The sequence below is a fragment of the Lissotriton vulgaris genome, chromosome 3_1 (genome assembly GCF_964263255.1).
Source record: "Lissotriton vulgaris chromosome 3_1, aLisVul1.2, whole genome shotgun sequence".
NCBI classification, from domain to species: Eukaryota; Metazoa; Chordata; class Amphibia; order Caudata; family Salamandridae; genus Lissotriton; species Lissotriton vulgaris.
In genome coordinates this window covers 866,002,759-866,014,946 of record NC_141689.1, presented here as the reverse complement: position 1 = coordinate 866,014,946, position 12,188 = coordinate 866,002,759, and positions in this window count along the sequence as shown.

The following is a 12,188-nucleotide window of genomic DNA, read 5'->3' as shown; positions in this document are numbered from 1 at the left end:
TTACATTTCTTCTTTCTGACTTAAGATTATCATTGAACCATGGTTTGGAGAGTTTAGAGGACATTCTTTTAAGCTGTAGTGGTGCAACCGAGTCTAGTAAATTAAGTATTGCATGGTTATAGTGGTCTGTAACATGTTCAAGGGAAGGGGCAGGATGTTATTGCAATGAGCAGTCAGATCTTGCGAGTAGACATCTTTTCAGCTGTTTTGGTTTCTTAGGCTGGGCTCCATTTGCTTTTACCAGTTCCAGGATGTGGAAGGTGATGCGATAGTGGTCTGTCCTATCACACAGGAGGATCGAATCCAGAAGGATGGAGTTGGGATTACCAATGACCATATCTAAGGTAGCTCCTTTTATATGAGTAGGGCTGTCACAGATTTGGATTAGGTTGAGGTCTTGTAGGAAGGATTTAAGGCTATTGACCACCACATCATTTACATCATTCCAGTGGAGGTTGAAATCTCCCAGGAAGATCTGAGTGCCATGATCTGTTCAGTGAAGGGAAGGTTGTCACAAGGGGGGTGGTAAAAAGTGTGCAATTTGCATGAGTGATTGCTGCAACCAGTCACTTCAATGCATAGGTATTCACAAGACAGCAGTAGGTCTGAAGTACTTTCACTGTTAGATTGCTACGATGTAAACATGCAATGCCTCCCCCTTGACCATTAGTTCTGTCCAACCTAATGATATCATAGTTGGGAGGCATTAAAGTGTCCAGGACGGGAGCAGCTGAGTCATTTAGCCAGGTTTCCGTTAGCATTAAAAGGTCAAGATCCTGGGCAAGGATGAGGTCGGCAATGCCCGCATCATGTTTAACTGGCAATCTACAATTTAGGAGCACACATTTGAGACTTTTTTTGGAGTCCGTTGGTATATGTAGAGTGGTGGTGGCTCTTGTGAGGTTGTTCTCATTTAAAGGTTGGGCGTTTGGCCTTGGTTCCCTGAAGGGATCAGTGGGGATGGATTCAATTTGTGGCAAGTTAGTTATAGTGGAGGGATTTGCCTGATCATATTAAAGTAGGAGAGAATGAATATCCCTATCAGACAGGGGGGCTCTACATCTGGAGGGGCAAGAAGGGCCATTAGGGAGCGGAGCAGAGCGGAGGCCCAACTATGGGGTGTGTGGGTGATGTGGGATGGCGACCGCTGAATATAGGGGTGGGGGGAGCCAGGTACACCCGTTAGCTGGGAGCGAGTTGAGATTGTTCATAATGGAACAACTTAGTCTAGAGTTAGCTGACAGTTCCTCAGTGATATGTAATAGACTACGTACCTCTGCCTTAAGTTGTTGTAGGCAGTGTGCTATCTCGTTAAGTCGACCTTCCAATGAAGTGTGTGATTGGGATTGGGAGGCTAGGTTCAGGGGATCCTGCAGAGGTAGCGAGCTAGTGGGGGCGGGGGGTAATAAGAAAGGTGGCGAATGGATGTGCCCAAAGGGAAGGGGTTCTAGGAAATAGTGATGCGTGCTCAGAGGGATGGGTAGGTTAGGGGAAGAGGGCTCGGTCGAAAAGAGACACCTAGAGGCCTGTGAGAGCAGGTTAGGATTACGGGTTGGGCTAGAGGAAAGGATCCTGGGGAGAATCAGGGCAGTGCTGTGAACAGTGGAGCTAGGGGAGTTAGAGCTAGCTAAAAGAGTGGGGTGGGAGCAGGTAGACTAGCGCGATGACTGTGCTGTCGCTGCTCATTCACAACGAGCAGTGAGGGGGAATTGTTATTATGTGTAAAGGTAGCTAGAAGGGGGCCATTCGGAGCAGATGTCGGGTCAGAGGATGGAGGTGAAGACTGGGGGGCCACTGGGGAGCTAGCCCCTCTGAAGGGGGCGGAATTTAAGTTAGCCACTGTATTCATGATGGTTGGGAAAAAGTTGTCAAAGGCAACTAGATTGCGTTCTGATGCTTGTATAAGGATGGTTCCGTTTTTGTAAAGGGAGATGGTGACTTCAGCTCTGTAAGTCAAGGAGGGTGCAACCATCAATCTAAGACCATGTGGAGTCTTCAGCGAAGTGGAGGTCCTGAGCAGAAGGTATATGGCCTTCCGCCATTGAGCATGACGTTTAGTGTAGAAGATGAGATTATTTATGGTAAAATCTTTTCTGATGGAGAAGAAGGGGTCTGAGATAAGGGTATCTGGATGGGTTTTAAGTAGTCTGTATTTGAATTTTTTTGCAGCATTTTTTGATAGGTTAGGGGGTATATGATTCGGAAAGCATTATGGCCAGACGGCTCCAGGTTGGGAGAGATGAGGATCAAAGGTTTAGGATCCATACCAGCACACGCCTTGTCTCTGAACAAAGGAGGCGTAGGTAAGCCAACAGTCTGGGCAGAGGTCATCTCCGACCATAGGAGGCGTAAGTAGGCCAAGCGTATGGGCAGATGTGGGGGACGTGTCGAAAGAGTTCAGTGTGATAGCAGACGGAGAGTTTAATGGGATGAAGGTGGAGTGGGCAATTGAATAGGTAAGCCAAGAGTCTGGGCAGAGGTCATCTCTAACCATAGGAGGTGTAGGTAGGCCAAGCGTCTGGGCAGAGGTAGGGATGTGTCGAAAGAGTTCAGTGTGATAGCAGACAGAGTTTCATGGGGTGAAGGTGGAGTGGGCAATTGAATCACGCCTGCTAGCAACTCACCCTTGAGTTTCTTTGGGTAGACTAAGACCCATGAGAGCCAGACTATCTAGGGCTAAAAGACAGGAGGCTGGGCTGTGATAACTTGACGGCCATTCGTGGGATGTACTTAAATCTTTATATGGTAGGCAGATCAGGCAGGCTTTTTATGCACAACCTTAAAGGAAATAATCACCTCAAAATTATGTGGTGTTGCGGCGAACTAACTGCTCCAGCAAGGCCACCCTCTGTGTAGAATTGTATTTGATTACGATAGGGAGTGAACGCAGGGCATTTCGTGCAAGTCCCTGAAGGACAATTCAAAGGCCAAGAGTGTCAATATCCTGGGTGGTTCACATAAAAGGATGTAATTATCCTATTAACCGAAGCGAAAACCTGATCAGTAGAGCATGTATGAAGTTAAAAAGAGAACTCGTGGACCAGGTGTGTGGGATCTAGATAAAATGACCACTCCAAGATGGCCACCATATGCTGGAAATGGAGCAAGCCTGTTTCTCTTTCCAAGGCTGGCAGAGCATAGAGACCAGGGAAGGGAGGCTCCTCTTCAGTTTCCGTAGTAGGAGGACAAAATGGGTGCCAGCAACAACAAAGACAAACAAAATGGGTGCCCATCAATGAAGTGGGGTATAGAAACAACTATACTGCCAACCTCCAAGATGGCGTTGCAAACGAAAAGAGAGTGTGTTGCCCCTCCCTCCACTCAAACCGCCTAAAAATGCTGTGGTGGACCAGGAAGAGGAAGACCAACACGAAGATCGGTATGTTCACAATGATTTACATATTATACAGGTTAAAAACCAATTCAGGTTAACATATTCAAAATAGGAGCCTAACGTGCAAGCATGGTGCGATAATTAAGAACAACCAGCAAGCTGTAATGAGATTGTTTAAAACAATTGAGGCACCCCCCTGCAGGCCTTAGCGTGATTAGCAGTAATTTAAAAAATGCCCCCAAAGTGTGGCACCTCGTAAGCCTCTAGGCATCTATGGGCCGCCTTTGTACATCTGAAACATGCTCTTTCTACTGCCCTTGCACCGGGACTTTCTAATTAATCCAATCCATTCACCCTGAATTGTCATGAAAAAGATGGGTTTGCCACTGAGGTACAGGTGCAGGATCAGAGAGACCATAAAAAGCCCATAGCCTAATATCCTTCTGCCCTTGATCGAATTCACTGTGGGTCTTTGACCCTGTTTAAGAGATGTAGCCGCTTTTGCCTTTCTAGCAGAAATCTCAGAGAATATTGTCTCTGGTACTGCTCTCATTGTTGCTGTATCCCATGAGAGAGAGAGAGAAAGAAAGAAACAGACAGACAGACAGACAGACTCATCTGTCTAAGGCCCATATTCATTTCTTTGATCCACCAATACCCAATTGTGAAGTCACCTCCTATGTCGATGACTCGTATCTTAGAAATGATGGTGACACGCTAGTGGCAAGTTATACTCTACATACATTATATGAAGTTGTCAAGAGTCTATATTTACTTCAGGTGCATTCTGCTCAAGTTGCTGAATTGATCACTCCTACTTTTGCATGTATACTGGCGTGCCTATTAACCTTAGGTTCACTTGATGTAGCAGTGTTTATCTACCTCTGTAGAACACCCACATAACATAACATTTATGTAAAGGGTTTGTTGTGCTACTTTTCAGTCTTGCCATTGTTGTGTGTACTGCCCGTCAGTCATCTGATGATGAAGTGTCTAGGAGAAATCCTTTTGCTGATGAGACTACTAAGAAAGCTGTGTTGGGCCCAAATTCTGTGACTTTGCATATCCCAAATTGCTCAATCTCTTCTATCAAGGCTCAAAGACTTATCTGCATTAAACGATTGTGCACCTGAAGCAGAGATGCAGACATGGATTAAAAAAACCTGTAAAAAGTTACCACACATGTTTTCCTCCAGAACCTCATCAAAATGCACCATTTTATCATCCACATTACCAATGTAGGCATGATCTGTGCGACAAGCATTGCTTAATTTGTAAAAGAATAAGTGCCAGGCCCAGGTTTATGCTTAGAACCCTACGACCTGCACTAAAGAATGTCAAGGGTGTCAAATACCAAAGCTCTCCTATATTGTTTCCACCTCAAGCCAATTTGAGCCACCATCGAAACTCACTGCCTCTTTATTTCATTCTTGCACATTCTTTTTTTATCTCTTCCTTCTCCCTTTGCCACTGTTTTCCCACCTTTCCCTTCCTCCTCTTTTCAACTTTTGTGTTTTTTTCCTCTCTCTTTTGCAATGGGTCAAAGTAGGAAGCTCATAATGTCAACTCATGTGCCACCTCCCAAGCCCACAATTTTGGGAATGGGAATAAAACCCCACCTGCTGCCCGCCCACCCACCTCTGTGGGGGCCTTTCATCCATTTGGAGATAGATTTCATCCAAATGCCTAAATTATTAGATTTTTGCTAATTCTTTGTATGTTTTCTGGCTGGATTGAGACATACTGGTGTACACTATTGTACAGACGCTATTACAGTAGTGAAAAGGCTAATCCAAGGTTTCATATCTAGGTTGGGTATCCACTTCAGTTATCCGGTGACGAGGGCTCTCATTTCATGTCCTCAGTAGCTGAGGAATTGTGCATGGCTTGGGGATCCAACAAGACTTCAAATGTGCATACCTGAGTCATAAGGGATGATGGAGTGCTCTAATGGTACATTGAAATCAAAGGTAGTGAAAATCTGTTCTGAAACTGATATTAGGTGGCTGAATATATTACCCGTGGCAATCTTGTCAATTTAAGCAATCCTTACTCAAATAACCAAACTCAGTCCCTATTAGATTGACATGGATAGGCCCATGTTGCTGCCATCTAACTCTCCATAGTATGCAGTCTTACCTGATCTGCATTTAAATGACTTAGTTCTTTAATAATGCAAATAACTCATTCACTGTCTCTACAGCTTCCATTCTCTGGTTCGACCTGTACTTCCCATTTCTCTGACAATATATGAAGCCCAGAGATTAAGCCCACATACATGCCCATCAGTGAAATTTCACCTACCAGTCACTGTAGTGGGGTCCTCTCCAAGTTCTTTTTATGGGGCTACTGCCAAGTGTTTCGTGATACCGGCCTGGATACACAGCACCCACAACAAGCAAGCAACCCACCAAACCAGAGCCCTTTTCGACTACACCTGCTGCACCTGTGGCTCCGGCATCTATTGGCCCATCCCTGTGCCTGACCGGATCACCAAGCTTCATCAGCTGGAGAGGAGTTTCAGATGTTGCACCTTCTTAACCTCACCAACTTCAGGATGCAACCCCGCCTTCCTGCGGATATCACCTCTGATTGCAGTAGTTGGCAGGTCTCCACCTTTTGGGTTGTGTGGTGGGTCTTGCATTCCCACTGCCACATGCCTTGCTGTTTGGCTCATCAGACGGTAGTGCTTAGAGGTAGCAGTAACCAAGATATTAACTGCACTCTACCCACTGCCCACCCTCGGATTCATAATTTTTTTATATCACAATACCTTTTTGCAACTCTCAGCATAATACCAACATAACCTTAACATTTCCTATTGCTGGATTTGAACCCAATGATGGCTAAGAATGAATGCATCTGAACCTCCCCTTGAGCAAGAAGAAATATGGGGCTTATTTATGATCTCCTTGCGCCGCCGGTGCATGACTTTTTGTGACAACCGGCGACATAAAATATGCGCCACTCTGCAACATATTTAAAATATGACACATCTAAGCAGATGCTTCACTTTGTAAACCCCTGCGCTACATTATACCTGCATCAGGTATAAAGTATGTAGGGTGGGCGTTCCCCCGCAAAAAAGATTTGTTGAAGTGGCACAGTGAAATCTATCAGATTTCACTATGCCACTTCTGAGACGCCACTGCATCAAACCCTTACACCTACCTCACAGCAAGCGTAAGACTGACACATGCCCTTTCTCATGGGGCTATATATATATATATAGCTATATGTGTTACTTTAATAATCAGTCAAAGGATTACTTTGCTCATGCATCGACAATAATTCAAGTATAACTTTCTTGGAGAGGATTAGTATGACTCTCCTGATGTGCATCAACTCATACTTCCGTTACTCACAAGAAAACAAATCACATTAAAAGCATTACCTTTCACTAAGCTTCCTTTTAATAACTATTCAATAAATATATTTCTTCTCAAGCTTTACCTGAATGTTCAAATACTCTCAAGTTCTTGAGCATCGAGTATTACTTCACAAGGGTTTGCTTGTTTTTGTGTTGTGTTTTATTTTCACTAATGACTCTTTTATTAACGCTTCTAGATTTGTTCAGGAATTAACTCAACCTTGAGGTAAGTATACTTTTGTTCCTAAATTGTTGTGGACTTAGAATTGGCCATATGTCAGAAGCGATTATTGTTTGCAAACTTGTGGGTCGTAGGTCTAACTTTGTCCAAAAATAAATATGTATTAATCAATGTGTTGTTTATTTTGAAACAATCCATTGTTATCCAAATAAAACTGTCTGTGCACACAGAGCTTTGCGCGGAGCTGGTCCCTCCAGATCTCTGACCCGATAGTAATCGAAAACAGACTTAATGTCCTCAACTTTACTAGCATAAAAATTTAGCAGTTTCTTAACAAATAAAAGAACATTAAGGTATCCATGTCAGAGATGTAGTTCCTGTTTATATTTCACATGTTTTACTTAATCTTTCATTCCCTAAGCATGTTAGCTATTTCCCGGATGTTTCTGTATATTTTTTCTTGTAGTATATACATCTTGAATAGTATATATTTTCAACTGAGTTGCCTTCAGATATTCATAACAGGCCACAATAGAGCACTTTTGAGCGGGCCTGAACAAAGTACGAGCATTTTAGTGTATGTCAGTATCTCAAAAAAGCTATTCAGAATACATGGTGAAACCCCGACACTGGTCCTAGGATGCTTGTTTCCAGTCCAGGGAGGACCTAGCTTGGCAGTTCGGGCTGGACTGTTCCCATTGGGCACAGGGTCAAGACTGATTTGCATATGGCTGGGTTCAAACTGGAATGGCATGGTGAGCAAAAAAACAATGGATTTAGGCCCAGATCTCTGTACCGGGTGAATGTATGACATTGTTCTGCATTCTGTCCATCAATTATTGTTTTGCAGAATACATAGTCGTTCAGTCCTTGGCCTCTCTATTTTGCAGTGGTCATGTATTTCAGTTGCTTCTCTATGCAAAACTGTGTGAAGGAGGTGCTACAGTTGTCAAAATAATGACAAGGAGAAAGTAAAAGAAAATTAAATGCTTACAGGTGAGTGGATGCATAGTGTGTTTGGGGGTGGAGAAGTGCAGGAGATACAACAAAGTGAATTCAGGAGAGAGTGAATAGAGGGTACTGAAGAGGAAAGAGATGAGGTGTAAGATATACAGATGGAGGTGATGTGGAGTAAAAACGTCCTTCCATGTCTAACTGAAGGGAGAGATTGGGAAACTCTGAAGACCATTACCCCTTCCAAAGGCCTTGGTAATGTTTAATTCAGTTTCACAATTTCATAATTGAAAACTTCCAATATTAATTATTTGCCACAAAATCATTGTTGTTACTCATTTATCCTAAATAGATAACAACCACTGAGAAAGCCAATAGTCATGGCTAGTTTATGGTTTGGGTTCCCGGTTTTATGTTTTTTATTTTTTCAACATTTCCATCTGTATTTATCCATATTTATGTTCTGTTCATTTTATCAGTACTCATCCACATTTATTTTTGTCGCAAGCAAAAGAAGACGTTGCAGCTAGTATTTTCCGACATTTATTTAAATAGACATGCACACTTGCACTTGGTTGTTGTGGGTTGCTGTAACTGGTTTTCAAATTGGCGCCCAACACTAAGTGAGCTTTACATATTGGGAACAAATGTCTTGCCTGTCCTCTAAGAAAAGATGCGTTAGTTAGAGTTATTGATTAGATCTCGTTTGAGTAGTTGTCTGGAAAAAAGTCAAAGCATTACTCCCTCCTTTACTTGCATTCTATCAGCCATCACAGAGTCTCTGCTTGGAAACAAACATTCAGAAAGTCTTTTCCGGGCCCAGACTTTGGGAGGTCCTCTCTCAAACCATTAGAACGCAGACTACTTGCTGACAACCCAAACATGAACAAACCTTTTGGGGGTACCTGTTTGTCTGATTTCGAAGCTGATCTCTGTGAAAGGGCTGCTGCTGTCTGTAGACGAGTTTTTGCGTGAGCACAACAATTATGGGCCTTTTCACCAAAGTAATATGGGTCACCTTCAAGATACACAGGGAACTGGATGTGACACTGGTGCAGAAAGAGCTACCGAAATTCAAAACCCTACAGTCCGCAGCTATCCGTAGTGGGCAAAAGCCACATGAGGCAGAACTAGCCCTTTTCAACAGCTTTTCTATGATTTTAATGGTCTAAACAATCACTTCATAGCAGAGAGGAGATAGTTTATGCATAAATGCTGCTTAAGACATATAATTTTAAAGGCCCATTTGTGTTTCCTAAATGTTTTACATTGTAATTTTGGTTTGCCTAAAAAATGAAGAACTGAATATTGAAAATGAAGCACTGACTATTGAAACTGTTGTTCTGCAGACACGAAGCTCCCCAATGCACTTGTTCACCCCTCTCCAGAGTGGCAGTTTGACTGCAGCGGTTTCTTATTTCTTTCTGCAGCCCCTGTGTGCCTCAGACACGGATTGCCCAGATGAGCACAGAGGCAGCAGGAGCATTTGGTTTGTCAGTATTTTTCCGCTTTTATATATCAGTACAGACAAAGAAAAAAGTTTTCTGTCTGTATTTATATGTAAAAATCTGTTTAAACGGAAAACCGGGAGCCTTATTTATGGTATAGGTTAGTTTTTCTGCAATAACTTTAGGCCCCATTTTCAATCAATTACAAGCACAAAGAGCTGTCCTCTTACAGAACCGTATGGCTCTTGATTTTTTCCTGGCTGCAACTGAGGGAGTTTGTGCCGCAGGAGGTTGTGTATTGGTCTTGCAAACCTAACGTCTCATTGAGCATACATAACCAGATAAACCACATTTGCAATGATGTTTAGGAAATTCACAAAATTAATGATGTATTTGGTACTAGTTTAATGACATTTGAGGATTTTGCGATTAAGGTAACGAGAGATATTAGCTGTTCTTGTCATACTTTTTGTATCAGTAAAAGTCTGTGCACCATTCATCACCATCTTTTGTAGTTTCATCTAGATTCACATGCTATGCATGGATTACATCCTGGTCTTATCTTCCCTGTGGAAAAGGAAGTGAAGAGGGAGTGGACAAAACATGTGTTTTAATACGGACTGGCCCACTGCTACCTTGTTATGTGCGCGTCTGTCTTAACAAAGGTGTTCAAGAAAGTATGTTCTGAAGACCATATAGCTGCCCTGTATATGTCCTGTATTGAGATATTGGCCATGAATGCCAGTGTTGCCTCCTTCTTCCCGATAGAAAGATCCTTGGATCCTGCTTCCAGTGGCCATTAAATAACAATGTTCTGAGTCTCCTGTATATAATACATCACCGCCCTTCTGACATTGGGGTGTGTAAATCCCTCTCTCCTGTATCATTAGGCGGGGGCATTTGATGTGGAAAGGTGAGACTACCCTATATAAGAAACTAGGGTGTGTTCTTATGATAACCGTGACTCTATAAATAGTTAGGTATGGCATTTGTACAATAAAGATTTTTTACAATCTGCTAATTCTCTGCAGAGATATCATAGCAACTAAGGCGGTCTTCAATGTTAGAAATGTGGGAGAAGATTTACGTATAAGCTCAAAAGGAGCCTTCTTGATTCCCCCCTCCAAGTACTAGATTCTAATACCATTATGATGCATGAAGGGTGCACGAAGGGTATAGTCTCTTAGCCCCTTCCATAACTCTTTTGATGGCGAATAACTGTCTTGTGTGGGCTCTTTTGCATACGCTGCAATTACTGACAAGTGTACTTATGATGATGCAGAACAGAAACTGTAATCCATTTGGAGTGTTGGATAAGTTAACATTAAAGTCTTATTTGACATACTAACATGGAAATTGTTCTTGCGGCCGCACACTAGATATTTGTTCCATTTGGTAGCACTACACTTCTTTCCAGTATCATTAGGGAGGTCTGCGCGCCTCCATAGTGATTGGGAGTGTTTTCTCAGGCAGCTGTAGATGACTGAATTCTTCTGAGTCAATAGCCAAGCCATTAGGGGAGAGGATGTGGCCTTACGGCTAAAGCGGTCAACCTCAAAGCTGAGGAACCGGGTTAGAGTCTCGACAGGAATGCTCAACATCCTGTGATTCTGGGCAATCAGTAATCTCCCCGTACCCAACAAAAATGAATAGGTCTATCTGTAACGCAACTGGTGCTCATGTAAAGCGCTCTGATACCTTTGGGTCAAGTTTGCGCTATATAAACCTTCGGAAAAAATATGGTCTCTGGGGGCAGGGTAGAAACTTTGCTCTCCTGTATTGTGAGGGTGTTCTTGTGTTCTATTTTCACACATGCGCCCAGTGCTTTCTGTACTAGGCAGAATAATCATGCTTGATAAAGTCACCAGGGGCTATTAGGATCAGTTTTGTAGGTGGTTCGGAACTACTCTACAGCCTGTGGAATAAGAGATACTAGTGGGGGAAGTATTTACATACATCCCTTATCAGCTATTAACGACAATGCATTCTCTATTGACTGTGGGTAGCACTGCCAGGGTGCAAAGGATTGGCTTTTTTTTGTATTGACTGTTGCAAAAAAAAAAACAGATCTTCCTGGGGGATTATTCACTGTCGGAATATTACATTCCCTATGAACTGTTTTAACTCCCACCTGTATGTGGCATTTGTTGTTTGGCTTAGCTCATCTGCGCGTCTGTTTTGTACCCCTTGGAAGTGGTTTGTAATGAGTTGTGGGTTCCTCGCTAGTGCCCTTTTGCAGATGGACTGTGCCAGTTTTGATGGCGGGTAGGAGACCTCCCTCTCCTTGTTTGTTCAGGGAAAACAGAGTTTGGGTAGTTCATTAGGATTTGCAACTTTTTTCCTACTCTGGAAAGCTTTTAGGGTCAGAAACTTGATCAAGCACCTAGTAATCAATGTACTTGACCGCATCCTGGCAGGCCACAGCCCTCTTATAGTGAGCTGAGTTATACATGTAAGGCTCCTGGTTTTATGGCATCCATATTTACATTTTGACCATTGGTAATATCCATATTTAGTTTATGATTTGAGAATAAATGTAGAATAAAAAAATATTTCCACAGATAAAGATGCACTCCTGATGCCTGTCGCATTTTAGCAAATTAACCCCTTCGATGCTGATGACGGCCCCCAGCCATCATGCATTACGGTGGGCATGTGCTGATGACAGCTCGGGCTGTCATGAACCCGCCCACTATGGAAAACGCCGCACAGGCGCAGAATCGCGGCCGCGCCCAAGGGGTTAAGTAACCAAATATAACAAAACACTACATCTTACAGGTAACTATTAACATTATACACAAATATATGTTAACATATGCCTGTATGTAAGGGAATTTTGTCTTGTTTATAAATCCCCATGGTGTCACTGTTTAGCAGTTAGTCTGGAATTCATGAAGAGCA